Consider the following 25,883-nt stretch of genomic DNA (forward strand, 5'->3'; position numbering starts at 1 on the left):
GAATGCAGCACATCTTTGCATCATTAAACAAATGTTCCACAGCATAAACAAATGTAACATGTCTTCAAATAATATCCCACAATATCAGAGGATGGCATAGAGCTTCATCCTCTGAAATGGCTTCTCTCTCCTTTGAGACAGGATCTCTCATTGGCCTGGAGATCACCAATCAGGCAAGAACATGTGGCCCATAAATCCCAGCAACCCCGCTGTTTCCACCTCACTTGTACTGGGATGCAACAACATGCCTGGGGTTTCATGTAGTCTCTGGAGGTTGAACTCAGGTTCTGATGCCTACAAAGCAAACATTTCACCAACTGAGGTATCTCTCCAGGCGCCACATTTGATTTGATAACATCATTCATTGGTCTTTTGAAAAGTCTTGTGCTTGAGTTGGGCCGACCATACCAAAGTTACCATGACTCATTGCACTTTATTCTAAAGAATCACACTTGTTAGTATTACCGTTCATCCCAGCAGAAAAGTCAGAATATAAGAAAACTGTCAAGTCCACAGGCAAATGCAAAATTTTAAGTTTTTCCAAATTATAACTTTCTTTCCATCACCCAAATATTATTCCTAACAAAACGTGACAAATCCCTCAAAGAGTCAGATCATTTTACTCATGCTCAAAAAAATGTTTGTCAGATATATGTCTATATAATCATAGTTTGTTAGTCCTTTTCAATTATTAAAATTATCTTAGGTGTCTAGAAGAAATGGTTGAGTGTAGGATGTCCTTCTGTCTATGAGTTGATTTTATTGGTTAATGAATAAAGAACTGCTTTGAGCCTATGGCAGGGAAGAGCAGAACTAGGCAGGGAAAGTTGTACGCTTGGAGAAAGAGAGCAGAGTCGGAGGGACACCATGGAGCCACCACCAAAGTCAGGCACGCTGAAACTTTGCTGGTAAGCCACTGCCATGTGGCAATATACAGATTAATAGAAATGGGTTAAATTAATATGTAAGAGTTAGCAAATAAGGAGCTAGAGCTAACGGGCCAAATTGTGATTTAAATAATACCATTTCTGTGTGATTATTTTGTGTCTAAGCTAGCCAGGCAGCTGGGAACCAACAAGCGGCTCCCTCCTCCAACAGGTAAAGAACCCACCATTCCAGGTGTTAAGATCTAAATTCAGATCTCTAGAACACATGCATATCAGTTGACACAGTGTGCAATCTGTAGTCCTAGTGGTTTATGGGGAAATGGCCCAGATATTCTGAAATATGCAGCAGAGATCAAAGACCTGATCCAAACAAGGTGAAAGGCCAGGACCAACATCTGAGGTTGTCCTCTAACTTTCATGTGTATTCATTCCATAGCATGTGCTCTATCTCCCTTCCCCCCCACTACACACATGTCCACACACAGATTTTTTTAAAAGGTGTTTCACAGGAAAGAAAAAAAATAGCTCAACTTCTAAGTTTTCCATTTACTAAAAGAACTTTGCAGATAACCATCATTTATTGGTATCTGCCTGGGAGTCACTGTCAATATATCTAAGGGACACACTGATTAGAGCAAGGCACAAAGTGGGCCCCTGTGTCCATACATCTCTATTCAAATGTTTCCATCATTTCTCTCATTCTTTGTTGTGGAGGCCTTATGAACATCTGCTTTTCCCAGATGTGATGAATTGCATCCTTCCTTAAACTGTAAGACACAATTAAAGTCTTCCCTTGAGTTGAGAAAAGTGACTAATGATGGTGTGCTTCTGGGCATTGGTGAGGCCGTGGGGCAGCAGCAGGAGGCTCTGCCGACCTTCCAAGACCTTTCCTTCTTTGAAACTACCCTGCATCTGTAATAACAGCCCTGTTTCTTCCACCTTCCACCTCACATTTGGTTTGAATGAGAATGGCTCATGTTTGAATGCTTAATTCTCATCTGTGGAACTATTTGGGAAGGTTTAGAAAGTATGGTCTTGCTGGAGGAGACGTGTCACAGGGGTGGGCTTTGAGGCTTCAAAATTTCCCACCATTCCCAGTGTTCTCTCTCTCTCTCTCTCTCTCTCTCTCTCTCTCTCTCTCTCTCTCTCTCTCTTCTCTCTTCTCTCTTCTCTCTTCAACTTATAGATGTGCTCTTAGGCATTCCTGTTGCTATGGTTTTACTCCACTAGCATGATCTCCTACCCTCTGAAACTAAGCCCAACTAACTGCAATGGCCATGGTGTTTTGTCACAGCAGTAAATGTAACCAAGACATGTACCTCAAATCCAGACATAACTTTCATAAGAAAACTTGGTAATGTCATTACTAGATTAACATGACTAGGCCTGGACTGGTGCAATGGCTCAGCAGGTGCAAACTCTTGCCACACAAACCTGGCAACCCAAGTTTTGTGAGGAGGAAAACTGACTCCCTAAATATTATCCCCTGACTTCCTTATATACACCTACTATGGCTATGGCTCTGTCTCTCATAATAAAATTAAATGCAAGTATTTGGGCCTCGTATTTTTCCATGTCCCCCCTTCTCTTTGCAGTGTGAGTGTGTTACAGAGCCAGGCCTCCACTGTCTGCAGCCTGTTTGCCATTCTTCCTCCCACACCTGACCTCTGCATAGACTGGTTCATGCTCACATTCTTCTGTCCCTGCACAATTGTCAGGTTCTTCTGGCCTTAGAATAGGTCTTCTTCCTGCAAGTGTCCTGGCCCTTTCCTGCATCCCAGCATCTGTCCTTCCGGGAGGCTTTCAGAGCTCCCTCTGGAGTACATCAGAGGCTGCAGGAGGGTGGAGTCACATCTTTCCTTCTCATCTTTGCACGCCCAACTCCCAGCTAGTCCTGAGCACGTTCAGTGTCTATCTGCCAGTATTAGATTCCATCTCTGCTTAAGAGCTTGAAGTCCTGACATTCTGAGGCCCACGGTAAGAAAGCCAGCCATAGCTGGAGCCTGTTGTTTTCAACGGGCTGAAGAGCAGGAAACGGGAGAGATGTTGCCTGTGTAACTCTGAACTTCCGGAGCTCTAGAATAATGAAGACATAAGGAGCTCCTACACCTAGATTGTAAGAGTGAAGGACATCATCTTAGGAAGCGCCGTGCAGGACATCTACCCACGAAAATGCTGTGCTTCCTAGAAGTACTGTCACTGTTATCTCCTGTCTCTATCTCTCTGTCCTTTCACTGTGGTCAGTGTTGACTCTGTTCTGCCAGGGTCCCCACTTCCTGTGTTCTTGGTGATCTTTGCTACATCTGTTGTCATCAGTGCTGTGACCCTGAGACCCACCCTATCTAGGAGCTTCTTAGCAGTGCCCTAATCCTCACCCTCTGATTAGAAACTGATGTGGAGGAGGCGGTGACAGTGGACAGATGGGATAGAGCTGCAGCAGAGGCCGTTTCTGCCCAGGAGGTGGTGTTAGGCAGATTCCCAGAGAACATAGGAGCCTCTCCTGTGTGAGTACCGCAGGGAAGGCTGCCTTGGTTCTTTTGGCTGATGGACGGATACACTTGAGCTACGAGGTGGTTCTTCTGTCCTTGTGTCCTAAAGTCCTCTTGCCTGGGACTGTAGTTGGGCTCCAGATACATGACATTTCTAAGCCATTTAGAGGCTGGTGCTGAAAGGGGGGGAGGGGCTGTGAGTCAGTGAGTGGCCCAGGTGAGGCCTTTCTCCAGAGGTGAAGAATGAGTTTGAATTCCAGGTGACCCCCTAACCCCCAAAGCCCTCTCAATTTCTCGACCCTAGCTGGTCCTGACCCAGCTGTGCCCCCAGAGGTGAGCAGGCAATCTTCACCCCTTCACAGGCTTCATTCACACCCATTCAGCAGCTCAGGACCTGAGCTGATCTCATAAGGCAGGTGAAGCTTATTGTCAACACTCTTTCTGTATCCTTATCTCTGAAGAAAGATTTTGCCATTCAAGGGGGCTGCGGCTGCAGAAGGAGGGGGTTACAGACCCAGGGCCCTAGAGACCAGTGAACCTGAAACTTGTTTACAGGGAGGTCTCAGACCTCAGGTCCCAACATTAGGGCAACAGTGAGCATCTACACCAAGCCTCAGAGGTACCCAGCTCCAGCATGGCTGTACTTGATCTCTAGATGACATCACAGGGGCTGCTTCCTGTTTAAACAGAAGGAAGACGCTTGGCGCAGTTACTTGCTAGAAGTGTTAACGCTCTGAGCTCTGGTCCAGTCTCTGAACTATCTGCCCCATTAGAGAGTGGGGTTGGAAGGGCTGTGTTTGCACTTATGTTTGTACTCCTTCCCACTTCCTTTCCTGATTCACTTCTTCCATTTTCTCCCCTTCTCTTCATTTCTTTAGTCTTTTCTGTCTTTGTTTAAATAAAAGACCCCAACTTTAAATTGTTTAGTTTGTTTATTTTAAATAATACAAGAATAATTCATGTCTCTTTTCTCTGGCATCCCTACTTTATCTCATCTGGCGATGCCACACAGGAGCGTAAAGGATCTATCCCTCAGCTGCAGCATCACAACTGCCCACCCGACAATATTCTGTTGCTAAGCTGTGGGGTTCAGTAGTGAGGTAGTGTCAATGGGGTTTTGACTTAGAGTAGGAGGGATTTCTCAGGACATGACCTTATCCTAAACTGAAGATCATCTGTCTATACCAAGAGCCAGGGCTGTGGATGCTGAGGACATAAGGGAGGAAAAGAGCCTTCCTCTCATGGAGTTTGCCACACAGAAGCCTCCAGTGTTGGGAAGTTTCTTTGAGTGTGTGTGTGGGGGGGGGGGGTCTTAATGACTTAGGAATCTGCAAATTGGTTCACATGATTTTCTCCATTTATGCACACCCCACACCATGACTCAAATTAGTCAAAGGCAATAGACAAGAATTAAACAGTGCTGTGTTGCAACATTTACAAGTCGCTGTACAATAACTCTGCACGGGCAGTGTGGTGCTGTGCTGCAAGTCTGCTCCTGTGCTTTCTCCCAAGGCTGTTCACTAATGAACTTTCCACAAAACTGCATTCCCAGACAGATATGGTTGTCCCTTATTCATGTCTGTGGTGGAGAAGCATCCCATCGTGGAACCCGTGCATGACATCTTTGTCCAGTCCGCGGATGAACATTTGGTTTGTTTCTCATTTGTACCTGTTGAGAAACAAACTGCCGTGAATGCCCATGCCTGTTCCCTTGTGCACACATGCCAGAGTGATCGACAAACTGTGCGCGGGGGCTCCCTTCCTGATGGACATCTTGAAATGGTTATTATATTTTTTCTTATATATTGGAATCGTTAGCTCACATGAGAATTATTTTCACTGCTTCTTCGTTTTTTTTTTAATGTAGTCTCCCCTTTTGAGCATTGACACCCTCATGTTTCCATGTTCTCGTAGAAACTCAGTGTGTTTGCCAGGTTCTCTAGGACCCCAGCCCTTCTTGTTTGCTCTTCCCGCAGGGCGCTGCTGATGGAAGATGCTTCTGTGTTAGTGTGATAATTTCAAACTGAATAGTCCTTTCTGTCCTGTCCTTGAACACTAGGGGCCCGAGGCAGAGGGTTTCTTTCGTGTGTGGACTTCATTTGCTTCTGTCACTCACTGACAGTTTTGAGTTCCGGGACTGACTGATGTTCATGAAGCCTCCCGGTGGTAGGGAATCTGCTGAGTTTTGGTGCTTCACGGAAATAACTTTCAGCACCCCCATTCAAATGTGGGGTTGATGAGGTGATTTTGTTTTATGCTGAATCTGTGTTGATCTGGATCCCGACTCTGTGCACAGCTCCTCTGCTGACAACCAGACCCATAACTGCTTTCTCAGTTCCAAAATATGCTGAGATGACCAATGGTGAAGTTTACAAATCTGCCTTCATCTCCACTTCCTGTTCTGGGTTGACTCAGCCACTTAGATATTAACCTGACTGACTGTTCTTTACATTTTTATCAGCTCATGGTTGTTAATGAAGAAAATAAATTTTATCTAGCAACTTTATTTAAGGGGAAAGTTCAAGTGTGTGACCTACCATGCAGTTGGTACTGGGAGTAGTTTTTTTTAATGTCAGTTATTTGCTTAAGGTGTGACACACCCAGTCCCAGCACTTGGAGCGCTGAGATGAGAATATCCTAAGTTCCAAGAGAAACTGAGCTACAGGAGACTTTGTCTCAATCCTCCTCACCCCCCAAAAATATAAACAAAAAAGCACCAAAAGAAAATCCATGGTCTTAGGTGGCTAAAGTTGAAGAAACTGTAGGATGCTAACTTTTTAAAAGGGTTGTTGTTTCTCAAAGAAAAAAAAAACAGTATTTTTCTCAAAGTAAGTTGGTTGGGATTGGTGTCATTTAGGCATAAGATGATGAATTGTGAATCTTTTCCCTCCATTCCATGTGACATGTGTCATTAAGGAACCGCTTTACAGTGGTTCTGGCAGAAAATTGAGACAAAGCGTACACAGCAACCAATTCGTATCTGCATTCCCTCCAAGAACAAGAGTTATTTAAAAGTTCCAAAGGGTGGCTAGGAACAGTGGCAAATGAACCTACCAGTTACTACTTTTTTGACCAAATTTGCTGTTACTAATAGTCTCAGCAATTCAGTCAATAGGAAACAAATCTAAAGTTACTCATATGAGCTCAGCAGAAGAAAGACCGTACTGTATGTAGACAGCAAGAACACTGAAAACTGTGTGGATTTTTTCATCAATCTCAGTCATTTATCAGGTGTCATGTCAAGCTATTTCTGCACACTGGTGATTACCACACCCCAAGCTCAGTCTTCTGTTTTTCTATCTGAACATATCGGGGCATCAGTGAGAGAGACAATGTGTGTGCAGGTTACACGGGCAGGGTTCCGAGTCAGCCCACCTGGATCTAAATCTTAACTCTTTAAAACATGCCTGAGCCCTGCAGCTTTCAGGAAGTTTGCTTTATGCCTTGGGTTGTTTTATAGACTTGAAATGGGTAAAGACAATAGACCTAGATTAATCTCAGCATTGTGAATATTAAAACAGACAGTGCATATAATATATCAGAAAAAGGTAGGGAACATGAAAACACACTTCTAAGAAATTAGATATTAAGGTTCTTATCACTTTTTATTTTTTTGAATTAAAATACAATTACAATATTCTCCCTTTCTCTTTCCTCTCTCCAGTACCTCCTACATACTCTGCCCCCACTTTCCCTTTTAAAATCATGGTCTTATTTTCTTTCATTGCTATTATTACATACTTATATAAATGTCAGAACATATAAATACAGTCTGCTAATTATTCTTAGTATTGCTTGTATGTATACAATTTCAGGGCTGATGGCTTGGTATTAGAAAATCAGACAGTGGGAAATTAGATGCTAACTTTTAAATGTGCACACTTTTGAAGCTATAAAAATGGATTACCCCCAGCAATTCAAGATAAACAGGAAATGTCAGCCCAGATGAGAGAGTCCCTGTCATTGTTACTAGCAAGATAACTACTCTGCCTTTTCCAGTGTCATTGGTGCTCCAACTTTATGCACATAATTTCCCATAACCCAAACTTCCAATGCTTACAGAATATTAGGTAAATCCAGCCTAATTTACTGCATAAATCTTTGAAAGGTACCTTCTTCAAGAGCGGGTAAGTGTGTTATTTGTTATCCAACATCATCCAATTGTGATTAGATGTTTCCTATCCCAACTGCCTGATCCCAAATAATTGACACTGAGGTTTAATATTACTTATAAATGCTTAACCAATAGCTCAGGGTTATTACTAACCTGCTTTTACATTTTAAGTTAACCCATATTCCTATTTACACTCTGCCACATGTCAGTACCCTTATTAGCATGGCCCATTCATCTCCTACTCCCTCTGGGTCTGGCTGGTGACTCCTTACTCTGTCCTTTTCCTACCCATCACCCTTAGTTTGGTTTTCCTGTCTCTACTTGCTGCCTGATTACTGGCCAATCAATAGTTTATCAAACCAATTTGAATGACAAAGATTTACAGTGTACAAGAGGATTATTCCACATCCATCCAACACCTTTGGTCTTGGGAAATTGGAAACTCAGAGGTTTGAGAGCCACCTGCACACTGAGCTCCTTATTGGGGGAGGTTTTGGGAGATTCTCTTGGTTTTGGTCATTTCTGTTTCTAGTGGGGAGGTTGTCCATTAAGGTGTTTCTTCCTATTCACAATATTATTGTGTCCACTTAGGAATTGTCTCACTGTGGGTTATCCCTAAAGTAGAAATGACTCTTAGATTTGACAGGGGATTAGGGTGGCAGGGAGTAAAAGTGAGGCAGAGGCAGAATGAAGTGTGTGATGACTGAGCTGGCCATCGATAAGTGGCTAAGTCCTCATCCTCTTTTCTCCTCCTGTATGTGTGTTTGTGTGAATGTACATACTCATGCACAAGTGTGTGTATGTATGTGCATATGTGTCTGTGTATGTGTGCATATGTGTGTGCTCAGATGCATGTGCTAACACTGTGAAGACAAGAAGATGCAATATTTTCTTCCTCTATTGTTCTTCACCTTATTTTCTTGCTATGGAGTGCCTCATTGAACAAGAAACTTGCTATTTAAATTGGGGTTACAGACACATGTGGCCATGCCAAGCCATTACATGGGTCCTGGGGATTTGAACTTAGGTCCACATTCTTGGCAGCAAGTGCTCTTTCTACTCAACCATCTCCTCTAGAAAAGGTTTCACCTTGTTACCGAGGCTGACCTCAAACTCTTAATTCTGTTTCAATCTCCCAAGTGTTGTGACTATAGTAATGCACAATTTTAGATCCCACTGGAAAGTCTCAGACACCCTATGAAATGCACGTCAAGACTCTTGGTGGGAGAAGAAAGGGGAAGGCATCTACCAACAAATTCTTGTCTGTCATAAGCCAGAGACTAGCCCTGCAGGACATCATACTTTTTGCTCTCTGAGTTATGTAGATAGTGAGTGTCTACAAAGGAGGCAATGGTGGCAGATGAAGGGTGATAATCTGGGACAAATAACAGCCATCTCTTCTTGGAAGCTCATCGTAGCAGATAGACCAAGAGGATTCAAAGAGATATAAAAGAGGGTACCAAGCAGATAGTGTTGGGAAAGCAGAGTAGTGAATACTTGTATTGCTCCAAGCACACAACAAGCATGGATAAAAGACAGAAAAATGTGTCTTTCATCTTCAGTTGTTTAAACACTGCAGAGTAGGGTTGGCTCAGGAAAGCAAGTGCAGATAACTTGGTGGGTTTTTTTTTCCACCAATGGCCATAGAATGGATGCTAAATCAAACTCCTTAAGACAGCTCTTGTCTCCATTGTCCATTCTACACATCTGCTATGTGAGGAAGCTTCTACACTCGTTCCTGTACCAGCTGAGGTGAGTTTGGTTTCCAACTGAGTTCATATTAGCACTCTGCTCTTTTGATCGAACCCCAGGCCCCATCTCCCCATTCCAGTATACTGTGCTCTGGGCCTCTGGGTCTTACTTGATGGACAGTTGTGAGCGTCCCAACCTCCTACCCCATCTGGTATGTTGCTGGGACCCTTCCAAACTCCTCCCACACAGATCACACTCTGTTCTCTTGCCATAGTGCAGTGCCAGTATCTCCTGGTGAAGAATGATGCTCCCAGCATGACCCTTTTGCTCAGGTGCTCACATGCATGACATTCCTCCCCAGTCCTGGACCACTCTTTTGAAATTACCTTCTGTGTATGCTCTTGTGCTTCATGAATCAGGTGCACGCTTACAGTTTCAGGATGAGTCTCTCCACATCATCACACAATCATGCTTCCTTTCTTCAGATTTCTAGAAACACTTGTTCTCTACTGTCTCCACTTATTCTGTATCCAAGGTGTGTGTGCATGTATGTGTGTGAGAGAGAGAGTCATACAGACAGAGATGCATGTGCACATTAGTGTGTGTGAGGGTGTGCATGTGTATGACAGAGGTTGATACTGTATATCTTTCTCTATTGCTCTCTACCTAGTTTTCCTTCCTTCCTTCCTTCCTTCCTTCCTTCCTTCCTTCCTTTCCTTCCTTCCTTCCTTCCTTTCTTTCTTTTTTCCTTCCTTCCTTTCTTCTCTCTCTCTCTCTCTCTCTCTCTCTCTCATTGAGTCTCTCACTGAATTTGGAGTTTACCAGTTGGCTGGGGATGTTGGCCTGTGAGCTGTCTTGTTTCTGTTCTCTCTTGCCCTGGTCTTAGAGAGAGGCACCACCATGCCTGGCTTTTATGAGAGCGGAGAAGCTAAACTCAGTTCTTCATGCTTCATGCAGACACAGTACCCTCCAAGTGATCTCCCCAGGTCCTATCTGAAGAATCCTTAATCCCAACTCTGTGTCAACCAACATGATTCCCAGTCTAAAACACAAAACCCCGATCTCTGTTCAACATCTGCTAATTCCCAGGAGATAATTATTCCCACCGTGGCAAAATTAAAAATTTCTGAATGTTAACAGTGGATTCTCTGCCTGGGACACCCTTGATTTCTGCCTCTGTGTGGTCATATGCTATGATATTTTTAGCTAGTGAGTCTAGTTTTTCACTCGGCAAACTCTGCTGTGGGTGTTTGGCTGCTGGCCCACTTCCTATCTGCAGTCAAGAGCATGATATGAGAGTCCAGCCTCAGGAACAGGATGCCATGGGTCCTACCTCTGGCTGCCTGGCCTGACTCATCACTCACATGCCTATTTCTGTGTTTTAATCTATAAAGAGAGTTTACTAGTTTTCAGTTGTCATTTGCTTGGTCAGAGTGTGACTTGCCTTTTAAACACTCCAGATTGCAATTAGATGGTCGCCACGGCAGTGCTGGGCTGTGAAACCTTTAAGAAACGATTAGACTCCCAAGAGCATCCATCTTTTCCTGGGGTGACGGTGCTATTCATCTTGAGACTAGGTCAGTCTAGGACAAGGCTGCTTTGTTCTATTTCTTCTGCATTCCTTTTCTTCTGAATTCCTGTACCCATTCCCCCACTTTCCATCATGCTATGATTTAATATGGAGGCCTTTGCCAGATATTACTTCCTATCTTTGGGCTTTCAGACTCTAGAACCAGAAGCTAAGTAAATGTATTTCCTTTGTATATCTCCAACTTTGAGTATTCTGTTATAGCAACAGGTAATAGACTAAGACACCATGTAGCAATCACCCCAAACTCAGCTGCTTACAGCACCCATTGATTGACTCACATTTGCAGGACAGAGGTCTGAGCACAGTATGAACAGATTCTCTTCTCAGGTCTCATGAGATCAGAACTTAATGTTTCAGCCCATCTGCGTGCCCTTCAGGAGGCTTAACTAGAGAAGGCGCCACCCCCAGCCTCATTCATAGTAGTTGCAGAGTCCAGTTTCTTGAGGCTGTGGAGCCAGTCTGCCCCTTCCTGCTGGCTGCCCAAGAGTTGCTCTCAGCTCCTGACTATTGCTTGATGTTCCTTACTGTATGAACCACTGCTCTTATCTAAGCCAGCAGTGTAAACCTCCCTTCCAAGAAGAGTCCAAACACTGGCAAGGTGTCATCTGATTATATCAGCTTTACCCACACAGCACAATTCCCACCTCTGTGTGTGTGTTGTATGAATGTGTGTTTGTGTATGAAGCAGCCAGTTGTCAGCCTTGGGTGTCTTCCTCTATCATTCTCCACCTTAGTTTTTGAGACAAGGTCTCTCACTGAACTTGGAGTTTGACCCTTAGCTAGACTGTCTGATCAGTGCCTGGTGCATATGCGTATTGTATTGCAAATGTGTGTGCAAGGGGGCAGACAGAGGGCAGAGGGGAATACCAGATATCCTGTTACATTGCTCTTTTCCTGGCTCACTGGCCAGCAAGCCTTAGAGGTCCTCCTGTCCTTAACTCCCCCACACTGCTATGGTTCCAGACAAATGTGTGGCCATGCCCACCTTTCTATGTGGGTGCTGGTGTTTCAAATCCAGGTCTACGTGCTTGTGTAGTTAGCACTTTTACCCACGGGGACATTTCTGTAGCCCTCTTCACTTTCTTAATATCAAGCAATTAGAAACCTTAGTTACATCTGCAAAATCATCTTTGCCATATGACATAATCACAGAGGTTGACAATCTACCAGATTCAGAGGTTCCTTCAGCTTCCTACAGAAGGGAATTATGTGCAGGTGAGAGTCGTGTGTGTTTAGCTTAGAATTCTGCCTCCCACAATATGGCTAATAATAGCATCTCTCTCCAAGGGCTGTGTAACATATATGAGATGCATTCACTATTGCTTTTAGTGCATAATAAATGCTCAGTAAATGTTAGCCCAAGTATTGCAGAGAAGGGTTCTTGGGTTATTTATCTTAGCTCCAGAGCCAGGTACCACTGGGAACTTGAGATATTTGTTAGACGAATGAATAAATCTCTCATACAATTTATACTGCATCCCTCAAACAGAATCAGCTGTGAATGGTTATCTAGTCCAACATCTGCATTTTAAGCGAAATGAAGTCAAGGGCCAGTTGAGGAGAAGCAGCCCAGGGTCAGCAGCAGCGCAGCAGCTGTATGGCAGGTCCCATTCACAGTCTGCCGTCTGTCTTTCCTGCACCCACGGCATCACACTCGCTGATCTGTAATTATTTGGGGTGGGGATCAGGTTATTGTTTGAGTCTCTTAGTTGCTCAGGAAAGGGGCTGGTTTCTGCTTTATTGTACACCCTTATTGCACCTTGAATAAAACTGGGAACACAAAGGACGGGCAGACTAAATTATACTAGATTCCAACCGTGCGGGCATAATCTGAGTATGTAGGCAGCCAGAGTGCCAAAGACAAACTCTATCTCCCTCCATTACCAGAAAGTAGTTTGTACGGATCATTCAGAGGGAACCAGGCTGGCCTTTGGGCACATCTTAGTGTTGGAGTTTTGAAATCAGGTCCAAGGACAGTCCTAGAGGGTACTGGTAGTGTGTGGCTCGCTTGGAAGCCAGCACTCTGCTATGACCCCACATGCAGCGGCTGCTGTTTGTATCCCCCCAGTGGATCCCCACTTTCTGATTCTTTGCCTGGTATAATGAAGGTTCCCAAGAAGCACTTTTTGAATGGAAAAAAAAATGAACTGGACTTGGCAAAAACTGTTAAAAGAAGTTAAGGTGTACTCTCCTCTCCAGAACCTTTCTGAACCTTTATGAGATGAGTTATGTATAAGATACTCCACAGAGCTGTGGGGTTCCTCAGCTTCCTCCAAGAATGACCATTAACACACCTCAGGGTGCCACTTGGCAGTCTAAAGAGGCCTTTCTCCAATGGGGAAATGGAGGCTCATGGAAGACCAGCAGCCTACCCAGGTTCCAGTGCTCATTCTTTGGGCTGGGACCTCAAATCTGCTGACATTCAGACTGCTGCTCTTTCAACTATTCTCTTCTTGAGGCATTATTAACTTCATTTCTGTCGGATAATGGCTAATGTTTTAAATGCTTGCCTTGGTCCAAGAATCTTTTATCAGGTGGAAACACGAAACTCACCAGAGCAGCTCCCAACTGTGAGGAGGCACACAAGATACCTCGGAGGACGTATAGATCAAATCGCAGCATTAACAAAATAATGCTATTAGCCATCCACATTCCATCCCTGTAATGGAATTTAATTATGATTACACTCACCCGAAGTTGCATATTCAGGAATTTAAAGAGAACATATCAGGCATCTGGCCTCAAGGATGGATTTGAAAATAAGAGTGTGCAGTGAGTACAGAAAGGCAGGAAGGAAACGTGTCTCTGCTTCTGCCTGCCCCCACTTTATCTCATGCACATTTTATCTTGCTTGTGGATCGTTTGACAGTGGAAAGAGTACTTTGGAGGGGAGGGTGGGGAGGCCCCATAGAGAGGGATTGAAGCTGGAGCATCTATGTCAGGTTTCTTTCTGTTTCTACCATAGGCTTCTTAGGGGCATTTGGGCAAGTCATTGGGCCTTAACAGCCAATGGGAAAAGTCTGTATTCCTGTTTACTGATGGTCAGCGAAACTGATAGCTGGGTTTTGTTTGTTTTCTTGTTTTTAACCTCATATTGCACAAGTAGGGTTAGATCACTTTAGACACCCCAAGCCAACAGAACTCAGACTTCAGAGCACAACAGAATAAACTGGAGAGATCCTAGAGATCCATGCTCAGGGTTCTGGAAAAAGGGCTGAGAATCTTCACTTCTGTACATAAAACCGGAGATTCTGATGTGTCTGGATGAACACCAAGCCTCTGGAGAAGTACTGCTCTAAAGCTGCAGATTTCCACTGAACCTTGACAACGGTTCAGCCAAAGCAGCTTTTGTGCTAAAATCAGGCCGAGTGTAGACATATTGCAGCTTCACTGAAAATGCCGTTGTTGTGTCGGATTAAAACCAGGGAAACGAGGAAAGACTGGCCCACGAGAAGAATGAATACTCCGGAGCTTGCAGAGCTGAGCAGAGCTCATAAGTCTTACTGTGTGCTTCTTCCCGCAAAAATTTCCACAAAGTGGTCGAGGGGAAAAGAAAAAAGGAAAATTTGGTGAGCCCCAATCACATTTGTGGAACAATGTTTAGTTTTCACAGCTAATAATAAGCGTGACTTATTTTCCATTTCCCACAGGAATAGAAGAAGACTCAATGAAGCTGACACAGCTGTTGGACAAGAGATAGATTTGAAGGCGGGGCTTCAAAATCTTAGTCTTGTTTATCATATACTAAAATGGCTATAGGTTAAACAATGCCATGAGCCCTCCAGCAGGCTTGGGTTGATGGAATAGAAAGAGAAACAAAAGAAATAAAATGAAAAAAGACAGAGAAATAATGAAGAAGCAAGTAGAAAAGGCAGAGAAGTGTGTGTAGGGGGGATAAAGAAGTGTCCACCTGGGGCTGGAGAGAGCTGAGTTGCTTGCTGCTCTTCCAGAGGACCCTAATTCCATGTTGGGTACCATAATTGCCTATAACACTAGCTTCAAGAGATCCAATACCCTCTTCTGGCCTCCACAGGCACCCACTTAGCGTATATAAACCAGGGTGTGCACGCACACACAAATAAAACCTTACAAAGAAGATAGCAAGACTGCTGTCAGTTACCATCCACACTATCAATGCACCCTAGGAGAGGTGGTGGCACTTAGGGGATTGAGAAGGTAAGGATATTGCTTTGGGGACCTGGAATCTTCTACAGGGTTCTTTCATTGCCCTGACTCAGGTACAAATCTTGAAGTTAATAGACCACCTCAGGAACTGATGGAAGGTGAATGGCCTCTCAAAGCTCGGGCTGCTGGAATGTTTCTATTCTCAAAGGGACAAGTATTCTGAACCAAGAGATGCATTCGTAGTTGAGGAACTCTGTACCACAATGAACAATTAGGAATGGGTAAAGCAGCTTTTCCCCATGGGAAGAAAGCAGTCCTGTGGTGTGAGAGGCTGGTGGGACATCCCCAACAGGTTAGATACTCTCAAGGGCCAGACTGAATCGCTGGCTACATCCTGTACTTTAGAGGCATTATTGTGAGGTTAAAGCAGGCTGACCTCAGGCCATTGTCTTTTGATTAATGACCCATTTCTTCCCCCAACTCCTACTGCTGAGCTCCCACAGAGGATACTGTTCCTCTTTCTGTTCAGAGTAGCCGCAGGGCTGGCTACAGAGTGAACACTACACTTCCTACAGACACCTGCAGACTTTTATATAGCCTGTCACCCAGCAAGCAGGAGACCGGTGTTATTGGGGAAGCAGGATGATCTGCATAAGTTTCTTTCACTCAGTGCTACAACCTCTGCAAGCCCTTTGAGGTCTGGGGTCAGTGCCCACAACAAATGGTGTCTGTGTTCTTTGAAGAATGCCCTCAGGGAATAAGCGGTTCTCCCTTTCTCGTCAGATAGGAGAAAGGGCGTGTTGCTCTTGATCCAGACCAAAGACAAGAGACCAGTCCATGGGATTTGAATGCTTCCGCAGCCTTTTCTGAATTCTGTGAGAGATGGGCGTGTTGGCTCTTTCTCCCAATTTCACGCATGCACTCTTTGACAAAACGTCACTGAACACTGGTGTTTACTTGTCACTATGCTCAGTGCTAAGACTTTCAAAAGTGCATAGGGATTGGGGAAGACACAACTGAGAAGGCAGTTGTAATCCTGAGTGTGGAGCATTGGGGAAGGGCAGGGTCCTGTGGAGACACCTGAATGTGTGCCGGGGCCCATACCTAGATAAGGGAGTGAGGGACCAACTTGTACAGGAAGTTCCAAGGAAGCTGTGTCCCGTAGAAGGCAGCTAAGCAAGATAAGGAACTGAGATTCAAACCTTTTCGTCAGAAACCAGGATGTAAAATGATTTGGCATATAGGAAGCCAAGACTTTCTTTGGAGAGTGTTGCAAATATCAAATGGTAAGTGGAAGACCTGACTCTTGCTTGTGACTAATCAAAGCACAGCTTTCTTGCGTAGATTAGAAACGTACTCATTAAGGGAATTGTGACTAGGTATCCACAGAGTAGTCCTGCAGAATAAGGACATGGACGGAGTTGTGGGTGGAGTGAGAACTCCATGAGAGAGCAGTTATCAGTTTCTGATTCCTGTGGCTTCAGATGCAAAATTGTATTGGTAGCTCGAGACTGAGGAAAATCTGTGCTTACCTGCCTGTGTATCCTTCTGGTTAAGAGCAGCAAGCAAAGTTTAAACGACTCAGCTACGGGAAATCTTAAGTTATCTTTCCGTTCCATTCTCCGCTTAGAAAATACTGCTTCAGTACTTGCATATGTAAAGCAGTATATAGTTAAACATCTAGGTTATGTAGATGAACCCATTAGCTATTAATTATGAAAATACATTTTTTTGAATTTGTGCTATGTATTATGATAGCAAAATTTTTATATTTTTCACTCTAAATAAATTTTAATTTTATGTATAAGTGTATCTGTATCTCTGTATCTCTATTTATGTCTTAGTTGGTGTTCTAGTGAAGAGACGCCATGACAATGGCGATTTTTATAAGAGAAAGCATTTCGCTGGGACTGACTGTAGTTTCAGAGATTTATTCCATTTTCATCATGGTGGGGAGCATGGTAGCATGCAAGCAGTCATGGTGCTGGAGAAGTAGCTGAGAGTTCTACATCTGGATCCACAGGCAGCAAGAGGAGAAAAAAAACTGGGATCTGGCTTGGGCTTCTGAACTCTCAAAGCCCACCTCCAGGGACACACTTCCTCCAACAAGGCCACACTTCCAAATCCTTTAACCATTTCCTTTTTGACTACCCACTGAAATCTATGAGTCTATGCAGCCATTCGTGTTCAAACCACCACAGCTGGGATGGCATGGCTGGGGGAGGTCTGGCTGGGGCACTGCAAAGGGCACCTGTGTTTTAAGCAAGGAGGAAATTCCCTACTAAGCATCCCAACCAGCCGTAACTAGTGCCGGCGATGTGCTATTGAGAATAACCATGGGGAAAAGTGTACAGAATCTGAATCCTAATAATAGGATAAGAATAATAAGGATGATCCAGACACTCAAAAGGCCCTATACCTCATGGAAAAAGTGAACTTGTTTTCTGTCCCTGAGTGTGGGGACACAGAAGCTTCACTAATGAAGATCAGGGAGCAGAGTTGCTGCCTGTCTGTCAGTGGGGTGACTCTACTGTAACTTACAGGACAGTTGACCTAATAGCTCCTTAGACAGACACAGTGGCTCATGCCTTAGACAGACAGATTGGCTCAAGCCTATAATTCCAACATATGCGAGACTGAAGCTGGAGAACTATCATGAATGTAAGGCCAGCCTGGGCTACATAACAAGTTTGAAGTCTGCCTGGCCTACAGAGTGAAACCTTGTCACAAAAAGTTGTTTTTTTGAAAGGAATCAAACCCAAAACACATTTAGACTTGCCTTCCCTGACCACAGGCTACCACGGCAGCTCCATGACTTCTTCTTTTGTACACTCTCACTCTCATAAGGATGAAGGGAGATCACTGGTCTTGCCCAGCCATGTTTGATTCACTACACATCTTTTGCACACTCCCCGCATGCTGTTCATCCCCCTCCTCTTTTAAAGGGTACCTGTTTTCCTCAACTGTTTCTCCAAACAAAAGAGTCTTTAAAGTTGGGTCTTTTTCAGGTATTTGTTAATATCTAGAATAGAGCCCATTGATAGATACCTATTAGATGCTGAGGAACTGGGAGGGATGAAGGGGGAAAGGATAGAAACCCTGGGAAACTGGCTGTTCCCATCAATATTACTCATGGGAGTGTAGAAACACCCAGGTGCTCTATGGTGGGAAGAAGAGTTAAAATCATTATGGCTCTAATACTTAGAAAAAATATTTTGCCATGAATGAAAACAATTATAAAGCATATGCAAAATATGGGAAAATAAAAATATGTGATATAGTAGATGAAAATATCTTGCTATAGTATTTTGATGATATAACAATGTTTACAGCGTGCAGTGAGATGTAAAAGATTATACAAAACTAATAGTTAATGATACTTCCACCCAGTATATCTGCTTATGCAGTTTATTCAAGAAGTGAAACAGTTAAACGCAAAGGGCCAGCAGACTGGACAGGATGCCCATATAATATTCCTAGAGGTCAGTTAATTTTCAGTCTCATCAGGTGAACACTAACCTTGGCCAAGACACTCTGGTCTTGTCATGAAGTTGGGGACTGCTGTTCTTATGATATATGTGTCCTTAGCTTGAAAACACCATGCAAGAAAGATGATTCTCCAACCTTTGCCATGCGTATAGTGTCCTACCCTTTCAAAGACACACCAGCTTGAGCCTAAACCCAAGACTCTGACTCAGTAGGACAGAAAATTCCAAAAACACGCTAACACACAAGTCTTAGGTGCACCAGATATTGAGAATGCATGCGTTAGTGAGTGCCATAGTGTGAGACAGGATGCAGCTCAAGAAGTGTAGGATCAGAAGAGGCTGGTTCTCCACCTTGGCCTTTCCCGTCAGTTGGGAAATCCAGGGAAGGTTATTTACAGTGTCTTGCACTGTTTCTAACATGGCGATAAACATAACCACTTTGATGGGCAATTAGGCTCTTTAAAGGGATGCAGGTTTTTGAGCGCATCAGCAGAGCACACGCTGTGTGCTGACTGATAACCTAATACCCCTGACTCCCAGGGTTCCTGTCTCCGATGGGGATTTGAGAGCTGATTGGGCTGCTGTGAGAATTAAACCGCATAGCCTGGGTGAAGTCTCTCATACTGACCTGAATTCAGCAGCCTGACACGAATGCTCCCCCCAGTCCAGAACAGAGGCACTTTTGCTACTTACTTGAGCTTTCGGCAGCCAAATGGATTGACGTTTGGTTAGAGAGAACATGTCACCTCCTGCCCTGTCAGCATGATCGGGAAATGCCACCAAATGTCCCTTGCCCTCAATTATCTCCTTACTGACCTAAGATGCTGATCTAGAAGCCATTAACTCAACCAATATTTACTGACTCTGTGGTCTGGGACCTTTGCCTCCCCAACTAACCATGAGATAGGTATTCTTGCCATTATTATTTTACAGAGGTTTCTTATTCATTATTTTACTCAGAGGTTTATAGAAAGGACATGACATGCTCAAATTACAGCTGGTAAGAAGGACACCAGGCTGCCTCTGTGTTCAAGCTGAGCTTTGTATTGCCTGGCTGTCTTGCCCAATTTTTCTCCCAAGCAAAGTAGTCCTTCTGATGGCTGCTTCTTCAGGAGGGGCCCACAAGGTGTGTGGAGCCAAGGAAGGCTTCCGGTAGAAGACTGGAAACCGCACAGACCCACTTCTCTTCTTCTTGCACAGTGGCATTGCTCCTAAGAACAGCTGAGCTCCAAACATGGCTGTGATGAACTAGAAGTGCTTTGGTGTTAATTGTGGCTTTCAGTTATATGATGCCACAAGGATCAGTAGTTCAAAGTCATCCTTGGCTATGTAGCAAGTTTGAAATCAGCCTGGGCTATATGAGACTTTATCTTAAACACACACACACACACAGCTTTTAATGCCATTGTTGGTTAATTTGCTTATTTTCTCTTGACTTGTGCTAAGGTCAACAATCTATATTTTTTAATTGATTTTATGAGCTATACATTTTCTCTGCTCTCCTCTGTTCCTTTCCCCTCCCCTTCAGCCCTCTCTCATGATCCCCATACTCTGAATTAACTCAGGAGATGTTGTCTTTTCCTATTTCCTATATAGATTAAATCCATGTATGCCTCTCTTAGGGTCCTCATTGTTGTCTAGGTTCTCTGGGATTGTGAATTGTAGGCTGGTTTTTCTTTGCCTTATGTCTAAAAGTCGCTTATGAGTGAGCACATATGATAATTGTCTTTCTGGATCTGGGTTACCTCACTCATCATGATGTTTGCTAGAGTCAACCATTTGCCTGCAGATTTCAAGTTGTCGTTATTTTTTTCTGCCATGTAGTACTCCATTGTGTAAATGTATGACATTTTCCTTATCCATTCTTAGGCTGAGGGGTATTTAGTTACTTCCAGGTTCTGTCTATGACAAACAATGCTGCTATGAACATAGTTGAGCTCATGTCCTTGTGGTACGATTGAGCATCCTTTGGGTATATATTCAAAATTGGTATTACTGGGTCTTGAGGAAGGTTGTTTCCTAATTTTCTGAGAAATTGTCATACTGATATCCAAAGGGACTGTACCAGTTTGCACTGCCACCAGCAATGCAAGAGTGTTCCCTGTACCCCATATCCTCTCCAGCATAAGTTGTCATCAATATTGTTGATCTTGGCTATTCTTACAGGTATAAGATGGATTCTCAGAGTTGTTTTGATTTGCATTTCTACGATAGCTAAGGATGCTGAGCATTTCCTTAAGTGTCTTTTAGCCATTTTAGATTCCTCTGTTGAGAGTTTTCTATTTAGGTCTGCACTCCATTTTTTATTGGATTATTTGATCTCTTGATGACCAATTCCTTGAGTTCTTTGTGTATTTTGGAGATCAGTCCTCTGTCTGATGTGGAGTTGGTGAAGATCTTTTCTAATTCTGTAGGCGGCCATTTTGTCTAGTTGACTGTGTTTGTGCTTTAGAGAAGCTTTTCAGTTTTAGGAGGTTCCATTTATTAATTGTTTCTCTCAGTGTCCATGCTACTGGGGTTATATTTAGAAAGTGGTCTCCTGTGCTGATGCATTCAAGTGTACTTTCCACTTTCTCTTCTGTGAGGTTCAGTGTGGTTGGCTTTATGTTGAGGTCTTTGATACATTTGGACTTGAGTTTTGTAGGATTCTGAGCTGAAACCAACTGGTCCTGGGCTTTTTTTGGTTGGAATACTTTTGATGACTGTTTCTATTTCTTTAGCAGTAATAGGTTGTAGTAAGAGCTGCGGGCTGCGTTCCTGCCACCCAGCTCCCAGCCGCCTGGCTAGCTTATGCCCCAAAATAACAACACACAAATTGCATTCTTTTAAACACTGCTTAGCTCATTATATCTAGCCTCTTCTTGGCTAACTCTCGCACCTGGACTAGCCCATTTCTCATAATATGTGTAGCACCCCAAGGTGTGCTTACTGGGAAGATACTAGCCTACGTCCATCCTGGGTCGGAGCTTCATCACGTCTGCCCGGGAGAGGGGAGCATGGCATCTGAGCTCATTTCCTCTTCCTCCCAGCATTCTGTTCTGTTTACTCCACCCACCTATGTTCTAACCTATCAGGGCCAAGCAGTTTCTTTATTAATTAACCAATGACCTTCCTCCATCAATAGGTCTATTTAATTTGCTTATCTGGTCTTGATTTAATTTTGGTGATGTTTATCCAGAAAGTTGTCCATTTCCTTTAAGTTTCCCAATTTTGTGGAGTACAGGTTTTCAAAATATTACCTAATGTTTCTCTGGATTTCCTCTGTGTCTGTTGTTATGACACCCTTTGCATTTCTGATTTTGTTAATTTGGATATTCTCTTTCTGCCATTTGGTTAGTTTGGATGAAGATTTGTCTATTTTCTTGAAGAACCAACTTGTCTCATTGATTCTTTGTATTATTTTCTTTTTTTCTATTTTGTTGATTTCAGCTCTCAATTAGATTATTTCCTGCCATCTAGTTCTCGTAAGTGAGTTTGCTTTTTTTTGTTCTAGAGTTTTCAAATGTTCTGTTAATTTACTAGTGTGGGATTTTTTTCAGCTTCTTTATGTAGACATTTAGTGTTATGAACTTTCCTCTTAACACTGCTTTCATTGTATCCCATAAATTTGGGTATGTTGTGTAGTCATTTTCATTGAATTTTAGGAAATCTTTAATTTCTTCCTTGACCCATTGATGCTTCAGGTGAGCATTGTTTAATTTCCATGTGTTTTTGGGCATTCTGGAATTAGTGTTGCTGTTAAATTCTAATTTTAATACACGATGCTCCTATAAGATACATGAGGTTATTCCATTTTTTTGGTATCTGTTAAGGTTTGTTTTGTTACCTGATATGTGGTCAATTTTTGAGAAGGTTCCATGAGGTGCTAAGAAGAAGGTATATTCTTTTATGTTTAGATGGAATGTTGTATAGATGTCTGTTAAGTCCATTTGAGTCATAACACCTGTTAGTTCCCTTATTTCTCTGTTCATTTTTTTTTGTCTGACAGATTTGTCCAGTGGTGAGAGGGGAGTGTTGAAGTCTCCCACTGTTAGTGTGTGAGGTTTAATGTGTGAACAATCTATATCGTTAAAACCTTAAGAGATGTCATCATCCATGTGTTAGGGCTGCTGAAACCTATTTGAAAGCTCCCAGTGTTAATGGAATCTGTTTTTAACACAAAAGCTACTTTAAAAAAGATGTGTATGGGTTTGCCAGACTGCGTGTGTAAGTACCACATGTTCACGGTACTTGCATAGGGCAGAAAAGAGTGTCATATCCCCAAAAATTGGAGTTATAGACTGTTGTGAGCCACTGTGTGAATATTGGGGATCAAACCTGGGTCCTCTGAAGATCAGTCATTTCTCTAGCTGCTGCAGTTAAGGCGTTTATCCTGTACTCATTTGTGTTTATCATCTACACCATCACAGAAACTCTCCCAGGTAGGTTCTGTCATCTGTACAGCTGTGGACCCTGAGCCTCAGGAAGGTCAAGAGTTTGTCCGCCCCCCCCACCCCGACACACAACTGGTTTGAAGCAAATACCTAATGTGTTTCCAAAATTTGCAATGTCTCCTGTAAAAAGACACAGCTGTTCCCTTTAGGACAAAGTAAATAATTAGTAAATAATTTTCCAATTAAGTTTTGCAGTTTAGCCATGATGTTTGCTGCTTTTTGTGGACCATAGCCCATCCAGTGTTCTGATGGGCCCCTAAAACTGACGCTTGGATAAGCCACGTCCTCTGCACCCAATGTCAACTCCAGTCCTGAGTCGCATCCTACAGAAGCCTGCACAGGGCTTTGGAACTGGAAGTCGGGAGAGCAAACGCTCTGATGACTGCAATGTTAATAAGGAACTAGCCTAAATATGATGTGTCCCTCACAAAGGCCACTCTGTCCCCAGTCAGCAGCCCAGGGGTCCTGTTTCAGTGCTGGGTCTGGCCACCCTGGCTCAGCCGCTGTCTTACCTTGTGGAGCAGGCCAGGCCTGCCTGATAATATCACTGCAGCATAGTGAGGCTTTGTGTACATTCAGGGTTCCAGTTACCTGGGGCAGGCAGGATTCAGGCTTCTGTGCCTGGGGCCAGGAGGGAGGCAGTAACTAAGTAAAAACAAGCATGAAAGGGGAGTGTTTTGGAAACCCCAAAGGAAGCTTTCTTCTTCCCTGCATCCTCAAGGTGCTTCCCAAAGAGGCTGCTTGATCGCTTGCCTTCCCACTGGGCAAAGAAAGGGGATCCAGGCAGGACTTTTCAATCGCTCAGATTGTGTGTGTTCCTCCTCCCCGGCTGGATGTGTGCCAGCCTGCCAGTTCAGACACTTCTCTCTTGTCCCTGGGGCTTTCTCTGTGTGACAAATCACAGGCAAACTGTCTTCCAAACCAGGGTTGGGTTGCTTGTGACTCCTCCGTCTGAAGCCAGCAGCTGTGAATGTGCCTCAGAGCACAGTCAGATATGTCTTCAAACTCGCTCTCACTTCAGAGAAATTCAGCCAGTGAAAATGTCTCAATCTCTCTCTGCTCATCCCAGAGACGATCCTAGAGCCTCGGCTGGATCTGTAGCTCTTTGGGATAAAGCCGAAGTCCTTTCTAAAGCAGTCTATTCTAGGAGCCTCGAGTTTCTGCTGCAGTGGTGGGAAACTATGGAGCAGGCTGCTGGGGCTGGAGAGATGGCTCCGTGGGGAAGTGCTTGCTGCTCTTGCAGGGGACTCAGGTTCAGTTCCTAGCACCCAAAAGGGCAGTTTACAATCTTCTGTAACTTCAGCTCCAGTGCATCAAGTCTGATGCCCCCTTCTGGCCACTGTGGGCACCAGGCACACATATAGTGTCCATACACACATGTGGGCAAAATTCTCATATACATAAATAAAAAATAAACAAGTCTTTAAAAAAAAACTTAAAAAACCAGAAGGCTGGGGCACAGACTATTTGATTGGCTGTCACTGTCACACACACACACACACACACACACACACACACACACTCCTGTTGTACATAATGTTCTACTGTGGCCTATATGGTGCCTCACACACTCCCCATCTCCCAACGTTCCTTACTGTACCCTCCTATTCTCTACAAAGCATGCAGATGATCTGACTCAGATCTTTGGCAGTCAGGAAATCAGCAGCAACCTCTGTTTCTATCCTTACACATCCGTGCATGTGTGTGTGAGCATGTGTGTGCACACATGTGTGCTTGCATGTTTATATGCAGGTGTGTGAGCATGTGAATAGATGTGTGTATGCATGTGTGCCTTGTGTGTGGTCATGTGTATGCATGTACGTGTATGTGCACATTTATGTGTGCGTGTGTGTATGTGTGTGTGCATGTGTGTGAGCATGTGTGTGCATGTGTGTACTAATGTGTGTGTCGAGTTCTCACTTGGAACGGTATTTACAAACATTCATAAATTTAGAGGTTGAGATATCAATATTTTATGGAAAGCTATGAGTCAACCCACGGTAGATGTTCAGAACACAAGATGTTTTAATGTAGCATCAGCACGGTCATGTTTGCTTTTGTCTGTGTGTGAGCATATGTATGTGAGTGCATTGAGACCAGAAGGCAATCTCAGGTGCCATTGTTCAGGAAACATTCCCACTGTTTTTTGAGGCAGAATCTCTTACTGTGATTCAGCTTTCACCAATTCAGTAGGTTGGTTGGCCAGCAAGCCTCAACCATATAACCATCTTTGACCTCTCAGCACTGGGATTACAAATGAGAACTGCCATGCTCAGCTTTATTTATGGGGATCCTGGGATATAATTCAAATACTCATAAAGTAAACATTTTCTGGCTGAGCAATCTCCCCAACTCCATATCTGCATTTAAAAAATTAAGTCCCAAACACCTTTAATCTCAGCACTTGGGAGGCAGATGCAGGCGGATCTCAGTGATTTCAAGGCCTGCCTGGTCTACAGAGTGAATTCCAGGACAGGCTCCAAAACCACAGAGAAACTCTGCCTGAGAGAGAGAGAGAGAGAGAGAGAGAGAGAGAGAGAGAGAGAGAGAGAGAGAGAGAGGAGGAGAGGAGGGGAGGAGAGGAGAGGAGAGGAGAGGAGAGGAGAGAAGAAAAAAAGAAAAAGAAAGAACCCCCCCCCCAAAAAAAAAAGTTTTGGGTAAACCTCTGAGGCATTTAAAGACAAGATATTTTACTTTAATATTGCTTATTTCTTTCCAATCACATTAAGTGACCTGCCTTGTAAGTGTCATTCAGGAGACAAGGGTCATGCAACCAGCCAGTAAGGGAATATGGCTTCCAAACCAAGATGGGAACAACCTGTGGGGTGCTTTCTGAACTGCCTTAGAAGAGCTGCTATTATCCTCGATGAAGTTGAAAGAAGCCAATGGTGAAACTGTGGGGCTCCCTGTACAAGAGAACCACAGGAATACATAGACTCAACTGCAGATGGGATCTGGGAAGACCCCGTCCAGTGACAGATGGCTGCATTGAAGCTAGTCTTGGAGGGGGAGAGACAGAAGGAGATATTTTCCCGAGCTCTCAGACCCTCCCACTTCCAAGACT

This window comes from Alexandromys fortis, unplaced genomic scaffold (assembly GCF_014885135.2).
Source record: "Alexandromys fortis isolate MF-2015 unplaced genomic scaffold, M_Fortis_MF-2015_v1.1 scaffold_97, whole genome shotgun sequence".
NCBI classification, from domain to species: domain Eukaryota; kingdom Metazoa; phylum Chordata; class Mammalia; order Rodentia; family Cricetidae; genus Alexandromys; species Alexandromys fortis.